A 22,933-nucleotide genomic window follows, 5' to 3' on the forward strand; every position below is an offset into this window, starting at 1 on the left:
GAAGTCAAAAACGAATGCGCTTGCCGATTGGTGCTAAGAACAGCAGGGCGGGTGCAAGCGTTGTGACGTAATTGGCAGACTCTACTGTCAATCAAAATTATTCAGTTTTTCCGTCAGAATGAATGAATGAGAACTTTATTAACAGATTGCATAATGGGTACAATACAGTACAGGAGGATGAAGACCAGAGAGACTTTCGGCTTTTTTACATAAGGGTCCTCCATTTTCAATTCATCAAAACATTTAGAGACATACAAATATACAGTAGTTTCATAAAAATGCTAAAATGCTATTTATTTATTTATTGATTGATTGGTTTAAAACTTTATTAACATATTGCAGAATGGGTACAGTACAGCTCAATACATACAATTGTTAAGGGGATGCAGACCAGAGAAAGACTTTTGTCTTGTTTACATCAGGGTCCCCCATTTTCAATTCATCATATTTCATATCTAAATCATATAATATCTCATTGCTAAATATATGCAATATATAATCTAATAATCCAATAATCTAAATCTAATATATAATATAAAAATGCTAAATGCATGGGTATTTTATTTTGTCTTTAATGTTAGCTTGCAAACTCATACTGTCTTGGTAAGCCTCATAATGAATTGTTTGGGGTAAAAAAGAAAAACATTGTGAGATGTGTATCGTGTATCGCCGAAAGGTCAGAAAAGATCGTGATATCATATTTAGGCCATATCGCCCAGCCCTAGTTGGTTCATTATAAAAGATACAAACCCGACAACAAAAGCACTTAAATGTTAAATAAAAGGACCACAGTAATGAGGCAGGAGGAACATATTTTTTTGCACTATAATGGTAAAATTGTTATTTAAAAATTTGCCCCTAAAACATATTTTTTGCCCCTAAATTTCTAATTTAGGGGCAAGTGTGCCCCTAGTGAAAAAGCTTAGCGTACAGCCCTGCCTAGGGGGGTCTAACGACCCTCGGCTGCGCCTCGGGCCTAACGACCACCCCTAGGCATGGTTTATTGGTCACAAACCACTCCTGCGCGTGATGTAATGCTTAAATATATCGTGATGGAGCAAAAAAATATCGTGATATCATTTAGAGGCCATATCACCAAGCCCTATCTGTGGACCATGTCAACTTCATGAATGTGACAATCCACATAACAAGTTTCTCCCAGAGGATCCTGAAGATGATGATGAGTAGGCCTAAAGACCACAATAAGTGGGTCATTTATTTTGTGTTCAACACCAAAGCCAGCTTTCTAGGTTGAATATAATAATCAATTTTAATTTTAGCCAAAATAAGCTACAGGCAGCCATTTTGATGATGCAAATGATGCATTCCTAGCAGATATATTTAGCTAGATATTTTGCTCGTTATTAATGTATAGAGGTGCCAGAATCAGTTTATAAATCCTTTAGAAATGTTTTCCCATTTGAGATACAGGCATTCTAAGCTCCCAGTCGTCATTTTGGACACCATTTTGAAAATTAAGCCTCTTCGGAAGGTGTATTTCCCTAAAACTTTAGTATGTTCCTAAGTATGTCTAGGGGTACTTGGGGTACCAGAATCAAATGACAAAATCATTTATATAATTTTTATATTGACATATATATAGCCATTTTAAGCTTGGCCAGCCGCAATTTGACGCCATCTTGAAAATGAAGCCTTTCTGGAAGGTGTATTTTCCTAGATTTTTAGTATGTTAGTGAGCATGCCCAGAGGTATCAGAATCAGTTGATAAATCCTTTGCACCATTTTCTTAATTTGAGATATAGCCATTTTAATCGCCCCGGCGCCATCTGGGACGCCATCTTGGAAATGACGGCTTTCGGAGGGGTCGATTTTGGTCGACTTTTAGTATGTTATTTAGCACGCCCAATACTACCAGAATCCATTGAAAAACCTTTTGTATCATTTTTTTTGGGGTTAAACCATATATTGACTCGCCTATATGTAAAAAAGCCGAAAGTCTTTTTCTGGTCTTCATCCTCCAGTCCACTGAGCTGTACTAATTTGTACCCATTCTGCAATCTGTTAATAAAGTTTTCAATCAATCAGACAAAAAATTATATTATTGTTTATGAAAATGTTTTAGCCCTATGCTTGACTATTATTTTAGGCATGGCAACAAATAAAATAATAATAAAATGAATAAATAAAATATTAAATAAATAAATAGGCTACACGTCTCTCTTTTTGTGTTACAAATTGTGCTCACCGATATGAACATAGGCCTCTTTACTTACTTAAAAAAAGGAAACAGCAAGAAATACGTTTATGGTATTAATTCCACCATGGCATGTGTGTTTTTATTTTATAATGGTCATGAGTCATGATTATTGCTGAAGTCTGAGTCATACAATACTCACTGACTTTCATAACCTAACAGACTAACTTGTCTTGCTCAAGACTTGTTTATGAGTTTTAATGAGAGCACTGCACTATCTCTCTCAACCAAAGCAATGCAGGTAGATGGCAAAAGAACAATTTTGATTGACAGTCGATTCTGCCAATTACGTCACACCACTTGCACCCGCCTCTGCTGTTCTTACCACCAATCGGCAAGCGCTTATTAATTTTTTACTTCCGGGAAGTCCGCCATTGATCTGCTTGCAAGATCAACAACAAACCTACCGGCGCTAATAAAGTTAGCTCCCCGCCGGCCACGAGTAGACTACCAGCGCTCCGCAGGAGTACTAAATGAGGCATAATGATTTTACTGCAACGAATGTTATAATAAAAGCTTTTCTATACATTTGTCTGATTGAAAACTTTATTAACAGATTGCAGAATGGGTACAATTCAGTACGGGCTCTCTGAGCAAAGGAAGGAAGTGAGAGATATGAATGAGTAATGCTTGCTATGTTTGGGTAAATATGCTGATGTTATTGAACGTGTAACTATATAACGTTAATGCCACAAAACGAATGCCTTTGTTAATCATAAGTAACTTTGATGCAGTAGCTTGTGTGGGCAGGTCGCTTGACTGAAACTTTTTTAAAAGTTTGAACGTGTCTGTGGACCAGATTGACGCGACACAAATTAGGTAACGTTAAAGCTTGTTGTTAGCTTAGGTGCTAACGTTAAAGCTTGTGGAATAGACACAATGAGAGGTAATGTTAACATTAGCAGAATAGACACAAGAGTCTGGTTAATGTTGTTATTGATGATTGGAACTGTGTTTTACTCTGGCTTGCTCCAAGCCCTCACGGACATAGCTATACCAGCGTTTCCGTTAGCCGGTAATTACAGGTATTTGACCGGCAAAATCTGTTGAAGTCCGACATATTTAATCTCTCCGGTCATAATGTCCGGTGAAAATAATTCCCTCTAAGCAGGGACCGAAACTAAAGCCCGCCGCCCGCCAGGGGCGCTCCGTTTTTACCTTTGGCGCTTGACACTTAGAGGGCTGCCCGCCGTGTGGCGTGTAGACGTGTAGTTCATAATGATACTCTTGTGCGAGTACATATTATAGCAGCGCTCGTCTTTTTTTTCTCCGCCGCGAGATCGTTAAAAAACTACAAGTCCCACATTGCACTCAAGTCAACGGTCCAATCACAGTAGAGTGACGTCGCTGGTTTCATGAGAAAAAAAGCAAATGACCAATCGGAAGCTCTTATTTGGCTTGTTTACTTCCTGAAACGCCACCATTGCCGTATGCGGGCAGTCTGCTCTAGCCAGCTACCGTTACTGTTTAAACAATGACCCAGTCAACTATTCACTTTTAGTTTAATACATGACGAGGCATTGTCTAACGGTATCTAGCTGGCTAGCTACTGATAGCTGCTGATATCAACAAATGCTCCAGCAATAGTCGACTCGAGTGCACAATACCTCCGTTCCCTCGTTAGCTAGCTTAGCTAGCTCACCATCTGTCCCAGTAAACTAAATTGTCTTAACGTTATCTACCGGGCTAGCAGTAGCTACAGATAGCTCCTGATATCAATGTCTTATAACATTGATTGAATGCGTATTCTAGCTGAGGGCATGTTGAATGTGATTTGACAATAGAACCGTAACGTTATAAATAGGGTCCAGCTGCATCGCCGGAGAATCCTTGCATGCTGAATGTAGGGTCTAGCTGAATATAGGGTCTAGCTGCAGGGCCGGAGAATCCTTGCTGGAGCTGGAGGCTACTCAAGTATACACACAAGACAGTGGAGCTGTTTGCAGATAGCAAGCATTTTGACTTATTGCGTGGTGGCGATGTCTCGCAGATAATACAACTACAAGTATGATTATATAATATATATTTTATTTAAAAAAAAATTTTGGCAGGTAAGAAATATGCTTGGCGGGTAGACTCTTCCCATCTACCCGCCACTGGCCGGTGAGTCAAAAAGTTAATTTCGCTCCCTGCCTCTAAGCACAATTAGATTATTTGAATTGTATTAAAATAGACTAAAATTAAATAGCCTATGCGATGAACGAAACAATCATTACATTTGTTTCATCGTTGCTTCACCAAGCAGCCGGTCTAATAATGACACCGCTGTGTCAGCGCGAGCTTGCTGCTCCTAGATTTGTGAGAAGCATCCATCTGCAGCCCCACAGAATGCAGTACTCCAATCCAGCCATTGGCAATTCAGCTGTTGGGTGGGCGGCGCTGCTGAGCCCAGACCGGACCGGACCTAAAAACACCGCTGCTCTGTCGGTCTGCAGCTCCATGCTTCACGTAAATCTAACAACAGCCAGCTCGCGCTGACACAGCGGTGTCATTATTAGACCGGCTGCTTGGTGAAGCAACGATGAAACAAATGTAATGATTGTTTCGTTCATCGCATAGGCTATTTAATTTTAGTCTATTTTAATACAATTCAAATAATCAAATTGTGCTTAGAGGGAATTATTTTCACAGGACATTATGACCAGCACCAAGTCGTTGGGAGGTGGAGTCATCACGCAAACCCACGATAATGTTGCCGTCTCTCTCTGCCAAATTTCTCAGTTCTTCGCTTGATATAATTAATACAAATGTCCAATATAACGGAATTCGTTAGCTCATAAAAATGTGATTATAACAGACTGCTGTTTAATGTCGGGCAGACTGCCCACCGACACCTCAAGTCGGCAGCAGCACGAAGTCTCGAGGGACTTATTTTATTTGGAATATATTAATGACTGTATACGCAAAAGTAGCCTAGTTTTAAGTTAAAATATTATAAATGCCTTGATGATGTCATTCTTTATATAGGCCTATCAATTGTTTTTAAGCTCAATAAACTCTGACCGGAATTTATCCCATTTGTCCGGTAGATTGAAATCTACCGGACACTCAGACCTGCAAAAAAAAATTCGAACGGAAACCCTGAGCTATACTGGAGCTTTCATGCTGTACGCCAGCGCAGGGGCGGATTTAGGATTGTAGGAGATCCGGGGCTTAGCCCAGATAGGATTTTTTTTTACTTCGACACCACAACCTTTAACTTATACCACTAGGCCTGTCACGATAACACATTTTGCTGGGCGATTAATTGTCCCAGAAAATATTGCGATAAGCGATATTATTGCGGTTTTGAGAGATTTTCTTTTGAGAAATGTATTTCCCAGAAGTTTTCAATTAACCCTTTTTATTTATTTTTACTAATATAATAATAGCATAATAATGCAAGGAAGCCGTTTCAAAGTGCAATAAACCTTTATTTAACATTGGAAGATATTTTAAATATCCTAAATAAAAAAATGCTCAGTTTGATTGTTTATTATAAAACAAACTGAAACTGGAAACAAGCCCTGTCTGGCTTTTTGTATCATCCTTTTAACATGTACATTTATTATTAATAATGTACCTTGCGGTACCATGTACAAAATGTTAATAAAGTATGAGGAAAAAACTGTGGAAACGTAATAAATAAAAAGGCAGTGAAACAATAATCAAATAAACACCAAAATATATACTATCTCTATTGGAATGGAGACTTCAGCACAGGATAAACTAGGGATGGGCAAAAATAATCCAGATCGATTGATCACATGATGTACTCGAGTACTCGTGGAGGAAAACGCTGTACAAAATAAACATCTTTTCCGGTGTTTTAGACTTTTATTTTGAAACCCACCCACCGGTCCGGAGCGGAAGTATTTGTTTCTGTATGCTGTATACAGTATTCAAATAATAATGACACGGACGCGGTGTGTAGTTAAGTCATGTAATCATAATCTGACGTAACATCTTCCCGAGCACGGGTGTAAACATCACAGGCCTCACTAGAGGATTGCCGATGGCATCGATCAACCTAGGTCTGGAACATCCTCCTTTTCCAAGTGAACTAACACATTTGAACAAGTGCTAAACTGTATGGTAACAACACATTTGAACGTAGTGCAAAATCTCAGTTTCCAAATTAACCAAAGATGGTTAACAACAACAGCATTGAACAAACAGTATGTTTTACAGTATCTTTTCTTTTTTTCCTTTTTTTTTTTTTTTTTTGTACAACAACAGCTACATCACATTTATCACATAGTGAGTTTCTGAGGTGGTTTAGATAGCCGTCCAACCCTTGTGTAAGTGCGCCCATCTGAAAGCGGGGCACTGACTGGGCCAGAAAAGGCCTTGGGTGAGAGTCTGACCGGGCTTGGTGGCTCAGTCACCGCTGGGAGAGCCTCTACAGTCTCTGGAGCAGAAATATCTGGAGCTCGTGCTGCCTCAGGCCCATTTGTTTCGTGTGTGTCCCTCGCCGTTGGCTCAGCTACTCTGAGGTCTACTCTGTTACGACGGTACAGGTAGCCCTCAACATTAACCAGATACGATCTTGGCGCCACCCTTTGGAGGCAGGTCCCGACTCTCCATTGGCCAGTGTTATCACCCGGCAGGGGTTTCATCCTGACAGCCTCCCCGACTTCCAGCTCCGGCAAATCCCGGGCAGATCCGTCATAGTAGGATTTCGCAAGTTGCTTCCTGTGGCGCAACTTTTCCGTGACCCCCAACACAACCGCTGGTTCGAGGAGCCTGTTCGTAGCCGGGATGGACGTCTTCAGTCGGCGGGACATGAGGCGTTGTGCCGGGCTGCTTCCCATGTTTTCAGTGAGAGTGTTCCTCCAGTGCAGTATGGCCTTCCATGGGTCATCACCATCATGCGCGGCTTTGCGCAGGAGATTCTTCGCAATCTTCACAGCAGACTCCGCCTTGCCGTTCGCCCTCGGGTATCTTGGAGAGGAAGTCACATGCTCGAACTCCCATTCGGAGGCAAAGCGTTTGAACTGAGCGGTAAACTGAGGGCCGTTGTCTGTAATGACCCTTTCTGGTTGGCCATTTCGTGCGAATTGTGCTTTACATCGCTTGATGATCGTCTCTGCGGCCATGTCGGGGAGGAGCTCAATCTCCCAAAAATCTGAATAGTGATCGACTATGAGAAGGTAATCCTTCTGCCTGTGGCTGAACAAGTCCATACTTAAGATTTGCCACGGCCTGGTAGGTAGCTCATGTGAGAGCATTGTCTCCCTCTGCTGGTTGTGGGCATACACATTGCAGGTTGAGCAGGTGCTCACAAAGTCCTTTATTTCTGTCTGCATGTTGGGCCAATACAGAGTCTCATGAGCGTGTCGGTAGCATGCTTCTCCTCCTATGTGACTCGAATGTATGCGTGTCAGCATCTCTGGGCGCAGAGACTTTGGGATGATTACTTTCTGCCCACGGAAAATAATTCCATTCTGCACACTGATCTCGTCCCTGAAAGGCCAGTACTCTCTAGCGATGATAGGTGCTTCTTCCTTTACATCTGGCCAGCCGACTAGAACTGTGTTCTTCAGTGCCTGCAGACACTCATCTCGGTCGGTGTGCTGCCTGATTTGCTCCAGACGCTGGCTACTCACATTCAAGTAGTCCGCCTGATTCACACACTGCACATCCTCTTGTTCCTGCTGCAGAGAACAGATGGCGTGTCGCTGGTATATTGTTCCTCTGCCAGCGCAATCTGCTGTAGCCCTGCTGAGTGTGTCACTGATGAACATTTCCGGGCCTGGTTTGTAGATGACCCTCAGGTCGTAGCTCTGCAGAGTCATGAGCATACTCTGAAGTCTCTTGGGTGCATTTAGGAGCGGCTTGCTGAAGATGGAAATCAGAGGCTTATGGTCTGTTTCTGCTGTGATTGGGTCGCGGCCGTATAGGTAATGATGGAACCTCTGGCAGGCGAAAACAATGCTGAGACACTCTTTTTCAATCTGCGCATAGTTCTTTTCCGTGGGGGTCAGAGCCCTCGAGGCAAATGCGACTGGCTGGCCTTCCTGCATGAGGCAGCACCCGAGACCGCTCTGACTGGCATCGCTCTGGACTGTGATTGGCTTAGTCACATCATAGTAGCGCAGGACGGGCATGGTCGTAGCCAGTGACTTGAGCTCACAAACCGCTGTCTCATGTTTAGGCAGCCAGTGCCAGGGCGTGTCCTTGTCCAGCAGGCGTCGCAGCGGCTCGCAGACACTTGATAGATGCGGCATGAACTTGGCCAAGTAGTTGGCAAAACCAATGAGACGCTGTACACCTTTGGCGTCCGTCGGGTTGGGCATGTCGCTGATGGCTCTCACCTTCTCCGGGTCAGGCTTTAGCCCTGCAGATGAGAGGATGTGGCCATGAAACTGCACCTCGGCCACCTTGAACTGCAGCTTCTTCACGCCTAGACGCAGTTTGACCTCGCGGCAGCGCTCCATCAACACCACAAGCTTGGCGTCGTGGTCACTCTCAGCCTCCTTGTCTGTGTCCCCGCAGCCCACGACCAGGATGTCATCTGCGATGGGCTCGATGCCTTTCAGACCGGCCAGGAGTTCATGCTGCTTACGCTGATACACCTCGGGTGCCACGGAAACTCCGAATGGTAGCTTGAGCCACCGCTTCCTCCCCCAGGGGGTCCAGAACGTGGTCATGAGACTGCTCTCATCGTCCAATTTGCACTGCAAGAATGCATCCCGGGCATCCACTAAGGTGAAGACTCTGGCCTTCGGCAGTTTGTACAAGACGTCCTCCAAGGTAGGCATGATGTAGTGCGAACGTTTTAGAGCCTTGTTCAGAAACTTTGGATCAATACATATTCTCAGTTTCTCTGGCTTCTTCACAATCACCATGTTGCTAATCCAATCTGTAGGGTCTGTGACCGGCGCCATGTGGCCATCAGCCTCATACTTGTCCAGCTGGGCCTTGACTGCTGCTTTCATTGCGATGGGGACGTTTCGAGGGGCGCTCTGAACTGCAGGAACATTGGGATCCAAGTCAAAGTGGACCTCTCCCGGGACAGATTCTACAGGAGAGTTGAATACGTCACTGTACTTGTTGATCAGCTGTTCCTTAGTGAAGCCTCCAGGCTGTGCATGTTCCACTTTCAGCACGTCCTCTGGAATTGTGAACTGCATGAGACCCAACCGTTCACAAGTGGAGCCTGACAGTAGAGGGTGCTGGCTAGTCTTCACAATTTCAAATGAGAGTTTGTGCACTTGGCCTCTCACTGTACAGTCAGTTTCAAAAATCCCCATAGAACTCAGTGTTTCCCCAGAATACAGCTTCAGTCTCGTATCACTCGGGCAGAGTGGTGCCTCAGGAGCCAGCCTTTTGTCTTGGAAACCCATTACATTACATGTGGCTCCAGAGTCCAGCTGACATTGCTGTGTCTTGTTGTGGAGTCGTAGTGTCACAAACCATTTCTTTCCTTTGGTGTGCACTGCACCGATCGACTCCTGCATGTACAAGTCCTCCTCACCACTGTTGTGCTCTGAGCATCCTGCTGTATTTTCCATACAGTTGACTTTTCCATCAGTGTATTCCTTTCTGCTTTTTTGACACACTTTAGCAAAATGATTATTTGTTCCACAAGATTTACATTGTTTCCCAAATGCAGGGCAATGTTCTTTGCCCCTTGAATGCGAATTGCCACAGTATTTGCAAGGATTACCTGTGTCTCCGAATCTGGGTGGATTGCTCTGCTTCCATTGGTTGTGTCTGGAATGTTTGGCAACAGCGTGCACGGCTTCTGTGTGGAGACTTGATGACGCAATCTCCATCACTCTCATTCGCATGTCAGTTTGTTCCGTTGCGCGGCACATCTCGATAGCAGAGATCAACGTAAGTCCCTTTTCCCTCAACAACCTGCGCCTGATGCTCTCGTTGGCAACACCAAGGACTATCTTGTCACGGATCATTTCGTCTTTCAACTGTCCATATTCGCATGTCGCTGCCCTTTCCCTCAGCCTCGTCACAAACGTATCAATCGATTCTCCTTCTTCCTGTTTGCAACTCCCGAAAACGTACCTCTCATAGATAGTGTTCTTGGCTGGCTTGAAATACTTCTCCAATTCGTCCAGTATGACGGCGGGATCCCCTTGACCGTCTACAGAGAGGTTCAGGTTATGCCGGTAAATGTGTCGGCATTCACTTCCCATCGCGCTCCGTAGGGTTGCAGCTTGTATTCTTTTGTCCTTATCCAATATGCCCGTGACGAGTACATAGTCTTCATATTCGGACCGAAAAATCTCCCAATTGACGCTCCAATCGCCTGTGAAGCTCATCGGAGACGGTGGTGGAAAATTAACGTTAGCCGCCATGCTAGCTGCCGCTGGTGAGCTCCTGGGTAACGTTACTCTCTCACTTTCGTCCTGGCTCTCTCGTTCAGTAGATGAACCGCTGCTGGAGTCCGAATCCGACATAAACTAGTCTTCAACAAATAAAATACTAGTTCCAGCTTCTGACACCATGTTTCTGTATGCTGTATACAGTATTCAAATAATAATGACACGGACGCGGTGTGTAGTTAAGTCATGTAATCATAATCTGACGTAACATCTTCCCGAGCACGGGTGTAAACATCACAGGCCTCACTAGAGGATTGCCGATGGCATCGATCAACCTAGGTCTGGAACAGTATTGTTGTTATTATCCTAGCAGAACGTATTGAGCGGACAACTTGTCTCGTCCGGTTCTGTGTTTTTGAGCTAATGATAAAACAAATGTTGAGATTGTTGGTGAACAACTAACTTTAGGTTAGTTTTAACGTTAGCTACTAACGTTAGATGCAGCTACTACAGGCAATCAACGATGAGGAGGAAGCGCCAAAGCCGTATATAATAGAATAGTAGCCCTGTGGTGCGTAGGCACGACTCGAAACTACCTGTTATAATAAATTAATTCATGTTTAACTTGTCCCCGTGTCCAGTCCTTTGACTAGCCCCACCCGTTCATTGTAAACAATGATGCATGTAATTGTATTAACGTTATTCTGTGTTGTAGCTAGCTATGCTATACGTTGTATTTAGTTTGTTAGCTATTTAGCTAATATTGATAGCATCAACGCTAGATCTTTAATCTTTATTTAGCAGTGCGGGCAGTAGCGAGTAACTACTTGGGTCTAAAAATAGCTACACTACAAAGAACACTACTTGGTTAAAAGGAGCAACACTATTGAGAAATGTAGTTAAGCTATGTGGCGTTGCTAGTGCCCCACGGGCGTGTAGCTTTATGCCAAGCAAGCAGTGCAAAAATTTACCGTAGTGGCATGCAGTAATGCGCCTTTCATTTTCGCGGAAATAGGCTGTCTATTGCCATTCTCTTTGACAAACTCTAACCTTAACCAGCTCCTTAACAGCGCCTAAACTTAACCGTTCTAACCTTAACCAACTCCGAAACAATGCCTAACCTTAACCTTAACCATAGAAATTATATTGCCATTCTCTTTGACAAACTCTAACCTTAACCAGCTCCTTAACAGCGCCTAAACTTAACCGTTCTAACCTTAACCAACTCCGAAACAATGCCTAACCTTAATCGGCGAAAGAATACACGTTAAAAAAAAATCACGTTAAAAAATATTTTCGATGGGATTCGAACTCGCCAGCAAACAAGCCATAGGATCCACAGCCATGTGTCCTAGCCAATTGAGCTATTTGTTGGATACTGAATAAGGGGCGGTGACTTATATATATTGAGCTCCGCTCGTGTCGCATGCGCGGGCACCTCGCGCGAGCACGCCGGCGCACGCACGCACCTGAGCGAGCACGCCGCCGCCGGTGCACGCACGGTAGCATTTGTCTGAAAAGAAGGGCGCTTTACCGCACTAGCGTGCGGTGACGAATGCGGAAGCATTTTTGCACTGCTTGCTTGGCATTAACGTACAGGCGCCCCACGGAGCTCCCATGCTGTACTCTGTAGTAAGGCCAGCGGCCCCCCACACGGAGAGTGACTGACAAGGGGTACTGGTTCCGCCTCATTAAAACAAACGCGCAAATAGCAATTAATCGCGCCCGTCAAAATTATTGCATTCATTTTAATTATTGCGCCGATTAATCGATTTATTGCGGCAGGCCTATATACCACCACCTTAAAGCAGACAAAAGGCACTAGAGAACACTTAAATTCACACCCTTTAATTAATGAAGCAAACTATAATAATTTATAATAATAATAATAATAATAATAATAATAATAATAATAATAATAATAATAATAATAATAATAATAATAATAATAATACACTGTTTGTATAGCACCTTTCATACAAGAATTGCAGCTCAAAGTGCTTCACAGCAGTACAAAAAGACAGGCATAAAATGAGCACAACGTTGGCAGATCAAGAGCAATGCATAAAGTGCAGACATAAAGCATAAAATAGATAGCAGTAAAATAGACAAAGTCAAGGTAAGACATAGAACATTAAATCACATCGTTTTTCATATTAGGATCTAAGATCTAGGGTTAACTTGCCGAACGTTGAGCGCCAGGACCCCCGAAAACCAGAGTATAGTCGGGTTTTCATCGTCGTTTCCTTTTAGGGCTGGGCGATATGGAAAAAAATCATATCGCGATAACGATATGATAATTTTATTTTATTTCTCGATATCGATAATTATCGAATTGTTATAAGTATAAAAAAAAATTCCCTTTTTTTTTTTTTTTTTTTAACAACAGATGTATGTTTATTTTGCAGCAATTCTTTGTCATTGCCGCCATCTTTAGTGTTACATCCCCTCACACTCCAGTTCTCAGGCTGCAGCTGGTTTAAAAGCTAAAGTAAACCGGCTTCTCTGCTGGCTGTGGCTCCAGAGGAGTTGAACAGTTCTGGCTCTGCTAGTTTATTTTCGATCTTTTGGCGCTTTTTTGGTGGACAAACCACCGCACATGTGCACTGTGACTCGTGACTGGAGTCTAGTTCTGCTAGCAGACATAGCCTACTGTGTACAGACGGTTTCAAAATGTATTTTAAATTAGAAAGCAAACAAAATAAATGGACAAGAGAAAAAGAAATCTGAATTTGGTCAGTATTGTCATTTGGACAAGCAAAGCCATTACTTTAAGTTGCAGGCAAGAAAGACAAGTCTGTCCACTGTCTCTGGTTTTAAAACTGCCCTGTTGCAGGTAAAAAAAAAAATTAAAAAAAAAAAAAAAAAAAAAAAAAGATTTTTCGATTTTTTTTTTTTTTTCGATATTCGATATCGATTATTAAAATATATCGCGATATTTATCGTTATCGTTATATCGCCCAGCCCTATTCGATATTTCCATTCATAAAGACATGCCGGCAGCCTGTGTTATCACTGGGGATGGGTCTGAGATCTCAAAAGTCCAATACCGCCGCCTAACACCTTGCGGCCGCTATTGTACTCTATTTGAAACGATGTGGCTTGGTGTCTGTCATTTTGGAAATGACACCAGACCACCCTGAAACTACACTCATATTCACGACGGTATAAAACGGAAATGTATGGATGGAAAAATTATCTGTTTTTTGCATCTTGACCGGAAGAAACTCAATGACAATCGACTATATTATTAGATCCATAGCTATAATCTATAATATAGCTTTAGGCCTGCAAACACAGCCACGTATCCCGATAAAAGGCGCTGGCCTTTCAACAGTAACAGTAAACAGCGCCATCTGGCGCTGAAAGTGTTAATATGAGTCTTTGTTTACGGTTTGATTATCACTGATACAAAGTAAAATAGTGCAGTGCAATAAAATAGTTAGTAAAATAGAATAAAATAATGCAATAGTGCATTGCAATAAAATAGTTATCATCGTATTTTTTCGGGAGGCCGGTAAGGAGTGCATTACAGTAGTCGAGTCGGCTTGAGATAAAGGCATGGATCTGGTTTTCAGCGTCCTTTTGATTTATAAATGGCCGTACTTTAGCTATGTTTCTAAGGTGGAAGAATTATGTTTTTGTCAACTTGTTGATTGTGATTTAAAGCTTAGGTCTGAGTCTACCATAACAAAATACAGTTAGCAGCTGGATAGACTACAGCTAGAAATTAGCTTCTGCTAAATCTGGTGCAAACATATTTTCATGTAACAATGATTAATTGTCAAAAAAGATTTTTATTTATTTTTTAATAGATTCCGGGCTTTTCAGAAAACATTCGGGGCTTGAGCCCAAGTAGCCACCCCCTAGCCCCGCCCCCAGGGGGCGAAATTAAAGCCCGCCGCCCGCCAGGGGCGCTCAGTTTTTACCTTTGGCGCTTGCCACTGAGAGCCCTGCCCGCCGTGTGGCGTGTGGACGTGTAGTTCATAACGATACTCTTATTTTGAAAATCTGTGCGGGTCTCATTTCCGGCCCAAGCGCAGCTAGAGTCATAATATCGATGGCTCCGGCAGTTAGCAGCATTCGGTTCGTATGATATTCTTATTTTGAAAAAAAACGTGGCAACGAGTCATATCCGCCCAGCCGGGCCAGCCCTGCAGCGGGATGCTATTGGCTTCTGCTCGTATCAACACAGAGCGGCCCGCAGCTCTAGTGCCACTGCTAACGTTAAGCTCTCAGAATGATAGCAGCTCGCCCGCAGCTCTAGTGCTAACGTTAAGCTCTCAGAATGATAGCAGCTCGCCCGCAGCTCTAGTGCTAACGTTAAGCTCTCAGAATGATAGCAGCTCGCCCGCAGCTCTAGTGCTAACGTTAAGCTCTCAGAATGGTAGCAGCTCGCCCGCAGCATCTAGTGCTAACGTTAAGCTCTCAGAATGGTAGCAGCTCGCCCGCAGCTCTAGTGCTAACGTTAAGCTCTCATAATAGTAGCAGTCTGCTCTAGTCTAGATCGGACCTCCATGAGCTGCATAATACCTCCGTTCCCTCGTTAGCTAGCTCGCGTTAGCTAGCTCACTTAGATCTATCTGTCCCAGTAAACTAAATTGTCTTAACGTTATCTACCGGGCTAGCAGTAGCTACAGATAGCTCCTGATATCAATGTCTTATAACATTGATTGAATGCGTATTCTAGCTGAGGGCATGTTGAATGTGATTTGACAAAACCGTAACGTTATACCAATAGGGTCCAGCTGCATCGCCGGAGAATCCTTGCATGCTGAATGTAGGGTCTAGCTGAATATAGGGTCTAGCTGCAGGGCCGGAGAATCCTTGCTGGAGCTGGAGGCTACTCAAGTATACACACAGACAGTGGAGCTGTTTGCAGATAGCGAGCATTTTGACTTATTGCGTGGTGGCGATGTCTCGCAGATAATACAACTACAAGTATGATTATATAATATATATTTTATTTAAATAAAATCCTTGGCGGGTAGATTCTTCCCATCTACCCGCCACTGGCCGGTGAGTCAAAAAGTTAATTTCGCTCCCTGCATCTCTCTCTCTCTCTCTCTCTCTCGTATCACGCTGTGTGGGTGACTGTCACTGAAAGTGCTTATGGGCGGAGCCCAGCCAATAACAGGCTAGAATCCTGAGGCTGGAAAATGATGCTTTTGAGTACTCCCTTAGAAATATAAAACAATGATTTTTAAATAAACCTTACAGGTGTCTTTCATAGACTCACAGGAATTGTGTAAAGTTGCCCAAATAGTGCTAGGAATAGCAATGCATGTCCCCTTTAATATTTGAATGTTCTTTTTTATTGTAATAAAAACTTTGTTCAGTTTTCTTTCGTCTGAACTGTATTGTGTACATTTTAAATAGACTTTTAACGACCTGTTGTTTTCTCATCATTTAGGGCGACCATCTGTCATGTGGGGTAACCAATGATTGTCAATAACTGTACTAAATTAAAAATAGAATATCGATCAGTTTTGGATTAAATATTAATCAATGGTATATTATGCTTAACCCTTTAATCGCCAATGACGTGTTAAGACGTCATTCCTCGCCATGCGTAATCTGCCAATGACGTTTTACAGCGTCTTTGAGATCAATATTTCAAATTTCTGTCATGGTATTCATATTTCACCCACGGATCATTGACTGGTGCTGTAGGACTCCGCTCAACTCTCCAACGCTTCAACACCGCCACCTGGTGGCCGATCGGCGAGTTACAACCGGATGTTGATAATTGTGACGCCGGTGTGTCTCCCTATTCCGGACTCCATCTGGACACACTGGATAATCGATCTGTTGCCATAACTCGATAAACAACATTATTTGGACGTATATAGTATTATACAACCCGGAAATGGTTCGCCTAGATCAGTGCTTCTCAAACTTTTTCTGTCAGGCCCCCCTTTGGCGGAACAAAATATCTTGGGCCCCCCCCCCCCTCGCCCCAACAAAATAGTCATGAAATGGGCCATGTTTAAATTTATTGAAATAACACCAATATCGTGACCTTTCAAATTGACAACACCTTCCCTCGCGAGAGCCACCTTGCCTCGCTGTGAAACAGCACTGCAGAATGGTCAGCTCCCATCTCCTCACACAGCGCAGAGAACAGGCGCGCTTTCAGGGCTCGGGTTTTGATGAAATTTACCACGTTTATAACTTCTGTCAAAACCTCATTCAGCTCAGGGCTAAGCTGTCTTGACGCTGGCGCCTCTCTGTGAATTAACAGTGCGTCCATTGCGCGTTTGGCGAGACCCCCTTGATGAGCGCCTGTAGCCCCCTCCTTTTCCCTGCCATGGCCTGCGCACCGTCAGAGCAAAAGCCCACACAGTTCTCCCATTTCAGTCCATGTTCTGTCAGGTAACTGTCAATAATTTTGAAGAGCTCATCAGCTGTCGCTCTGTTTTTGACATATTTGCAAAACAGCAGATCTTCACTCAGTGACTGGGAATTTACAAAGCGAACATAGGAAATAAGCAGTCTTTATTGCTGTCAGTCTTTGACAAGGCAACACGCATGTCATCCTCAAGGCTCAACTTGGCCCTATATTTTGTTTTCAGAGCTGTCATGGATGAAAAGCCAGCTTCATACAGACATGTGGTGCTGAATGGTATCAACACCTTAACGGCTGCATCATGAGATACTTGGTACTCAGCACCACACTCTGAAACTAGCTCTCCAGGTGGTATCAGATGAGATTTCAATGAGTTCTTCCAAGATTTGGATGGAGATGTGTCAGGAAGCTTTGTCTCAATGTTGTCTGTAAAGTTTTTCTTTTATCGAGAGTAACTTGGTGATCCTTTTCTGTGTTTTATTAAATAATGATTTTCAAATTTTGAGAAATGGTCAAACTTATCCAAATATGGTATTTTCATGGAGAACAGTGCAGCTGCAACAGATAGCACTTTAGTGATAATTTTCTGTAATCCAAAAAAAAAAAAAAAAATCTCAAGGCCCCCCCTGTCATGCCTCTGCGCCCCCCACTTTGAGAAACACTGGCCTAGATCAACATCCCATAATAGCGATCTTTTTGCTCCAGTATCATCCCCCATCGCTACGAGGAAGCTGCGGTGAGTTTCAGCGTTTTTGATTATTATTATCCATACAAACTGCTATGATCAATATATCACCCATACTACATGAAACATTTAACGTCGGTCATTGCATTATAAACGACCCCCCCCCCCCCCCCCCCCCCTCCGGTCACCAGCAGATCTGAGTCATGACGTTTAGGTAGGGCTGGGCGATATGGCCTCTAAATGATATCGCGATATTTTTTGGCCATATCGCGATACACGATATATATCACGATATTTTTACATTTCCTCTAAAGCACTTAAAAATGCTTGATTTAACCCTTTGATGCATACAGTCACATATGTTTGCATTATTAAACCATGAAGATGCTTTAAAAAATAATTTAATGAAAATGTACTAAGAGTAGTCTACTGACACACTAATAAGAAAGTGTATTTACATCCAAGACAATTTATATAAAAACTCTTGGGTGCCGGGCGGCTACGTGGCGTAGTGGGCAAGGCACTCGCCACGAAATGCTGGAGACGCTGGGCTCGTCAGTTCGAGCCCAGCGCTCCACATTTGCTTTCAGTTTAGCTGGTCGTCCGTACTAATACACATTGGCCGTATTAGGGGGTGGGAAACTGATGGGTGGGGATCGGGCGTTGTGGACAGCGACTCCTACAGGTCGGTTGGTGCGCCTGCGCAGTAGAATCAGGAAGCGATGGGGGCGGCGGCGGCGCCCCTCCAAAGCGCAGACCCCCGACGCTGAAAGATCGCGCCGCGCAGGTGAAAAGATGCGACTGCTGTTACCTAGAGTATCGGAGGGGACTCGTGCTATGTATGACTTAGTCCACATTGCAGCCGGCTTGTGGGAGGCAAGAAACAGCGTTCGAGACAGGGGAGGGTTGAATTGGATGATACGAAATTGGGATGGGAGAAAAAATTTTAATGGGAGAAAAAGTGGATCAAAAAAAAATTATATGTTTGTGTGATCACGATAACCTGCAATGTGAACTATTCTTATGGCCCTTTTTTGGAGTATAAAAATGGATATGTTTAATCCAGTAAGAATAGTACTAGGCTATATAACATACATCTGTGCAAGTAGATTACATAAACAAAACGTATTGCCCTTTTGACATGTAGCCTACATAATTATTCATAATCATTAACGTTTATTTGGAAGTATTTTTTGTTCTGTACTTAGTTTGAAAGTGGTCAGACAGTTCCCTCTGTGTGTAATACAGACAGTCTTTACACATTCATAAATAACACTTACAGAAAAGATGTGCGTTTGTGCACTGTAATAAAAAGATGTTTTGTTCAATGGGATTTTACAGAGTACCGTGAAACCATGGTATTTTTGCCCAAGGTTATCATACCATCAAAATGTCATACCGGCACATGCCTACTAGTGACAGGTTGAAGATGTCAGGTAAGACCCCAGACAGATGCCTGGGCTTGTGACAGGATATGGTGTTATAATCGTTGACATTATCAGGTGCTTGTATTGTTATAATCGTTGATATCGGTTGTGTCGTTATACTCGTTGACATTATCAGGTGCTTGTGTTGTTATACTCGTTGACATTATCAGGTGCTTGTGTTGTTATAATCATTGACATTATCAGGTTAAGTTCATAACTGTCAGGCCTGTACACTGCGATGATATGATCGCAAATTGCCCCCTAATTTGGTCCGTGCGAGTTTAAAATAATATCTGGGGGCAAGCTTGCGAGTGGTGATTTCAACCCTTCATTCGCATTTCACTCCTAAATTAATCCATACAAATTGTAGTAAAACATTAGCCTACAACCAGGGCTGTACAGTGCAATATAATGTTGCGGTTGTAATTTCATTAGACAGACCAGCGCGGACCTTTAATAACATGCAATTTAATTGACACGAGCAATGAGCTAACGGTAGCTACCATTAGGATTATGCTAAGCTAACTAGCGATCTCTGCTAACCCTGGAAAACGGTCAAAGCGGACTCCACAAGACTAGTTCCATTCGTGAGGAAAGGGGGTGAGTTATATTGACAACGCTTGACAACAGAAGTTTAAACATAACTTCATATTTATTAGTTATTCATTTCTGTATATCATTGAATTTCCATCTCCGTGTGTCTCCATCTCTTCCTGTTTACATTGTGACGTCATCACCTACGGCAGCTTAGACTATCAAAACGCGAAGGGGGGGGGCTGGCTCTCTTGTTCGTTCTCGCCCCCTCTCTCTCTCTCTCTCTCTCTCTCTCGCTCTCTCTCTACATTCAATGATTTAAAGTAGCCAAATGTTACACACAGTATAAATACTAACTGGATAGTTGATGATATAAACATTTAATTTCATTATCTGAAATATTCTAAAATCATTAAGTCTGTGTGATTATTATTTTCTCACAGTAGTGTGTGTGTATATATATATATGTGTGTGTGTGTGTTTGGCTAAAGTGGATAGAAAACACAGTACTGTGTAAAAGGCACCCAATAGTTTTTATATAAATTGTCTTAGATGTAAATAAATTTTTTTATTAGTGTGTCAGTAGACTACTCTTAGTACATTTTCATTAAATTATTTTTTAAAGCATCTTCATGGTTTAATAATGCAAACATATGTTGCAGGGACTTATTATAATCATCATATTGGCGTGACTGTATGCATCAAAGGGTTAAATCAAGCATTTTTGATGCATGTCAAAATATCACGATATCATTTAGAGGCCATATCGCCCAGCCCTACTATAATGGTAAAATAGTTATTTAAAAATTTGCCCCTAAAAAATATTCTTTGCCCCTAAATTTCTCATTTAGGGGCAAGTGTGCCCCTAGTGAAAAAGCTTAGCGTACAGCCCTGACTGTGTGAATTTACCTGGATACGAAGCGTCCGTAGCGCAAAATATAAGATCAGACGGAGCTTTTAACAGTCATATATATGACACTGCTGAAGAAGCTTTAATCACATTTCACATGAGTTCATAACAGCAACGTTTCCATGAAAAGGAAAACAAAAACATGCCACAGCTGCTCTGTGCCTCTGTGCATGAAGGAATTATAAATTCAAGACATTTACAGAGCTCTTATAAAGCTCAAAGTGGCTTCACACTAAGGTGGAAGTGAGACAAACAACACAAACACACAAGGATGGATGAGGGGGTGAAGAAAAGACAGTAGAGAACAGCAGAAGAGTGTTGAGGTGGGATTGGGAAAGAGAGAGCGACTTTGAGTCTCTAATGTCTTGTGGGAGAGGGTTCCAGAGCCTGGGAGCTGCCCTGGAGAAAACATAATTTTTAGCAGTAATAGACAGAGAGAGACAGCTACAGACAGAGAGACCTAGAGAGAGAAACAGATACAGACAGAGACAACTAGAGGGAAAGAGACAGAGAGATGGAGGGAGAGAGAAAGAGACACAGACATTGATTGATTGATTGAAAACTTTATTAACAGATTGCAGAATGGGTACAATACAGTACAGCTCAATACACACAATTGTTAAGGGGATGCAGACCAGAGAAAGACTTTCGTCTTGTTTACATCAGGGTCCCCCATTTTCAATTCATCAGGACATATATGACATACATGACATACAGATAGTCAGTACTGCTACATCTATACATTTATGACATACCAGATTTGCAAATACAGTACTGTTTGTGATACAGAAGGAGTCAGGAAAAGGGAGTATATACATTTGACGTAGAAACTGTACATTGGAGGAGGTTGGGTGGGGGGGGGTTGGGTACACTGGGATATTGACAACCATACTGGGTAATCTACATTGGAGGTGGTTGGGGGGGGGGGGGGGCACACTGTATATACAAGCAAAACTGTACATTGAGGGGGGGGGGGGACACTGTACAAACAAACAAAATTGTACATTGGACTATTGACAAAACCATACTAGGTAAATGACTGTACATTGGAGGGGGTTGGGTTAGGATATTTACAGGGGCCAGTGTTGAATTGCAGTCTCCCGTAGGTGTCCCTTGAGAGAGGTTTTGAAAGTGGGTAGTGATCCACATTCCTTTACAGCTTTGGGTAGGGCGTTCCACATTGATGTGGCATAATTGCGAAACGTGTTTAGTCCCTTATTTGAGCCGAATCTGGGTTTAACATGATTTGTGGAGCTCCCTCTGGTGTTGTGATCGTGGTATTCACTGACCTTTGGGAAGTATTTTGACATGTACATGGGTACCTTGGTCATGTAGTGTATCTTGTAGACCAGGCCCATTGCAAGTTGCTGTACTCTGTCGTCTACTCTAAGCCATCCTAGGTTGTCAAAGTGGGCAGGGGTGAGGTGGGTTCTAGGAGTAAGGTCAAGCAGTAGTCTGACCAGTTTGTTTTGAGATGTTTGTAATTTTGTTTTTAGCGCCTTTGAGGTGCTTTGGTACCATGAGGTGCACGCATAGTCGTAGTACCCCTGAATGAGTGCTCCTGCCAGAGTCTTCAGGGTATTCTTGTTTACCAGAGAGGAGATCCGGTACAAGAATCCGGTACAGAGAGAAAGAAAGAGACTGATATAGATGGTCCTGGACAGACAGAGAGGCAGACAGAGAGACAGACTTGCAGAGACAGAGAGAGCTCGACACAAGAGAGACAGACCGAGAGACAGACAGATAAAGAGACAGAAAGAGAGAAGACAGATAGTGAGACCGAAAGAGACAGATGACTCATCCATCTACCACACTAAACCGTCAGGGGAGGGAGGGGCCTTCAGGGGATTTTGACATTTCACTGCAACTGCATCTAGATCTATAGAAGTAGCCACACACACGCACACACACACGCACACACCAGCCTGACATACAGTAACGTCAATATGTCAATGGATCCGTCACACTCACAGCAGAGAATATATATATACATCATATATATTCTCTGCTGTGAGTGAGTGTATCTAGCAGAAACATGACGACCTGAGAGGAGCAGCATTCTTACCTTATAGACGCTGTTTCTATCCGACAACGAGCCTGGAACCTCCGCTGTGATCCTAGAAGAGCTTTAAAAACATCCAACGTCTTTAGTCCAACTGTTTACAAACTGTCTCTGTGTCTTTCTGTCTGTCTCCGTGTGTGTGTGTGACTGTCTCTCTCTCTGCTGGCCGCTAAACTTCAAACTCCCGTCGCCATTTTTTAACTTTTCCCGCGAATCACTGCAGCTCTCCGTCATCATTTACATAACGCGTCATCACGTCATTGCTATCAGACCATAGATATATATAGAACACTAGATAGCTTGCCCGCGCTGCCGGCCAATGGAGAGCGACGTCACTGAACCGCCGCCATCTTGCTCCAGTTAGCCTTGAGTGAGAGTGAGTGAGCTGCACAGACAAAAATACTCATAACTCGCTGAAATATTGACGGATTTACAAACGGTTTGGTTTATTACAAGCATTATTAACGTGGCTATGATTCAAGCG

General features: G+C 43.0%; 1 protein-coding gene across 1 annotated transcript in view; it reads right to left on the reverse strand.

The window, feature by feature from the left end:
* The window catches only part of phf19 (PHD finger protein 19), a 90,963-nt gene extending 68,345 nt beyond the window's left edge, over positions 1–22,618 (reverse strand). Inside the window, exon 1 of the mRNA XM_084308063.1 lies at positions 22,453–22,618. The gene's annotated coding sequence lies outside the window, so the exon portion shown is untranslated. The remainder of the gene's footprint in view (positions 1–22,452) is intronic.
* Positions 22,619–22,933: the final 315 nt, after the last annotated feature.

The sequence above is a fragment of the Notolepis coatsorum genome (assembly GCF_963971535.1).
Source record: "Notolepis coatsorum genome assembly, chromosome: 2".
Lineage (NCBI taxonomy): Eukaryota > Metazoa > Chordata > Actinopteri > Aulopiformes > Paralepididae > Notolepis > Notolepis coatsorum.